Source organism: Eriocheir sinensis, unplaced genomic scaffold (assembly GCF_024679095.1).
Source record: "Eriocheir sinensis breed Jianghai 21 unplaced genomic scaffold, ASM2467909v1 Scaffold398, whole genome shotgun sequence".
Lineage (NCBI taxonomy): Eukaryota > Metazoa > Arthropoda > Malacostraca > Decapoda > Varunidae > Eriocheir > Eriocheir sinensis.
Genome location: NW_026111718.1, coordinates 22,501 through 25,000, shown reverse-complemented (window position 1 = coordinate 25,000; position 2,500 = coordinate 22,501). Strand labels below are relative to the sequence as shown.

Sequence of the window (2,500 nt, the reverse complement as noted above, 5' to 3'; positions counted from 1 at the left end):
CGCTGTACACCAGCAATAAGGTTATCAGGCTCTAGATTAACAAAACAGCTGTTTGTGACACCAATAATAATTTTCAGGTCAAAATTGTCTGTACTTGTTGGCGTTGGTGCATGGCGGTGAGGGCGTGGCTGCCACCACCACCACCGCCACCACCGCCACCACCAGGGCACCTCACAACACACTCACCAGGTTTGTCTTGTTACCTGTTCGTGTTCCTTTATTGAATTCATTTATCTACTGTTGTGTTCTGTTCTGGCGAGGGAGACAACCTGACCCCACTTGTGAGGCTGCGTGTTACAGTGCTGGGGACCTGAGACCATAGCTGGGCGTTATCGCGATAAGTTATCGCGATACTTTATCGCTGATAACAAAATCGGATTATCGGCCTTCCGCTACTTATTTAAATATACATCGGTATCTTCGTTACTTTTGTAACCAAACTAGTGATAATCGCTACTTTTTTTCCGCCTCTCAGAAAAAACGTTGTCTCCTCCCTACTGCGCATGCGTGGCCCGGGTGCCCGGTGTTGTATGAAAAATCTTCGGGCTATGAAATATCTTCGGTGATGAAATTTCATACTTAGATCTTGAAAATTAAAACACTTGGTTATTTTTTTTATGCTACTCAAAAATCAATATATCATAGAGAAAAAACATTTAACTTTGCCCCAAAAATGATTATTCACTGCCTCAAATTTGATATTCCATATTCGTTTGTGACCATGCCATGGTATTGAAGGCATCCGGTGTTGTGTTATTTGATGTCCCATCGTCAAAAGCTGGCGCTTTTTGAAACATTGGTCTCAGAATTGCGCATGCTCAGACATTATAGATTGTACAGTCTCACAATGCTTTTTAATTAAGAGTTGCTGGAAAGCTGAATCAACATAGTAATCATCCTCGCTGTTTCTAGAACGACGTACACTCTGTACATATAAATACAACTCGTACAGAGTGCCGTTCTAGAAACAGCGAGGATGGTGGTAGTGGTACTGTATGTCTGTTTCAGCCTTCCAGCAACTCTTTATTACGGTTTAAAAGCTTTGTGAGACTGTACAGGTCTACGCTTGCTGGTCTGAGCATGCACCGTTCACGAGAGACCACTGTTTGTAAACAATTTTTGACGGTGGGGACGCCAAATAACACAACACGGGTTCAGGCGTTTCTAGTATTACCGTCTATATGTACGTGTCAACGTGTGGTTTTAAGGTTCTGTAAGTTTCCTAAAATACAGATAATGAAAATTTGAATTCATCGATGTTGTTCTATCTGAAATATCAATATAGTATCGTTTTCGCCTATCGGACTTATCGCTAGCTAGTATCGGAACTGTGGATTTATATCGGGTATCGGTTATCGGTTATCGCCGTTAAAGTTTTTCATTATCAGTTATCGGTTATCGGGAATAAGGTTTTCTGTTATCGCGCCCAGCTATGCCTGAGACACACCCTTGTGAGCCAGACGAGGACTGGAACACACTCACACACACACACTCACACACACACACACTCACACACACACGCTCACACACACACACACTCACACACACACACTCACACACACACACACATGAACACAGCAATGGACACAAAAGCTTAAGAGGGACAAAATAAGCTTTAAATTTAGCCTAAAAACAACAACAACAACAACAACTAGAATAAGAAATGTAAAGTCATAAGCAAAAAATGAATTAAAGATATAAAAAAAATAATAGAAACAAGAAAAAGGAGAAAAAGAGGAAGAAGGAGAGGAGGAGGAGGAGGAGGAACAGAAAGAAGAAGAAGGAGATAATAATAATAATAATAATAATAATAATAATAATAATAATAATGAGAGGAAGATGAATAGGAAGAAGAAAAAACTTGAAGAAAAAAGAAAAAAAGAAAAAGGAAGAAAAAAACAGGAAGGAGGGAGGGAAGGAAGGAAGGAAGGAAGGAAGGAAGGAAGGAGGGAGGGAGGAAGGAAGGAAGGAAGGAAGGGAGGGAGGGAGGAAGGAAGGAAGGAAGGAAGGAAGGAAGGAAGGTAGGTAGGAAGGAAGGAAGGACGGAAGGGAGGGAGGAAGGAAGGAAGGAGAGAATGACGGAAGGAAGGAGGAGGAGGAGGAGGGAGGGGAGGAAGGAAGGAAGGAAGGAAGGAAGGAGGGAAAGGAGGGAAAGGCAGCTGGGAGAGAAATAAGGAGAGAGGAGAGGAAAGGATAAAAATAATGAGCAAAGGAAGGAAGGAAAAGAAGGAGGAGGAGGAGGAGGAGGAGGAGAAAGCAGCTTGTATCAAAACTTGCATTCTTAAATATAAAAAAAATATATATATACAAAATATTCACTATTATTATTATTATTATTACTACTACTACTACTAATATTATTACTACTGAAGAGGACCAAACAGAAATTATATACATTAACAGAACAGGAAAAATAATAATAATAATAATAATAATAATAATAATAATAATAATAATAATCATGTACTGAACGTGTGTGTGTGTGTGTGTGTGTGTGTGT

The 2,500-nt window shown here is 40.2% G+C and overlaps 1 protein-coding gene across 2 annotated transcripts in view; it reads right to left on the bottom strand.

Annotated features, from left to right (window-relative positions):
- The window catches only part of LOC126992080 (neurofibromin-like), a 16,013-nt gene that overhangs the window by 1,473 nt on the left and 12,040 nt on the right, over nucleotides 1–2,500 (bottom strand). The window lies entirely within an intron of this gene.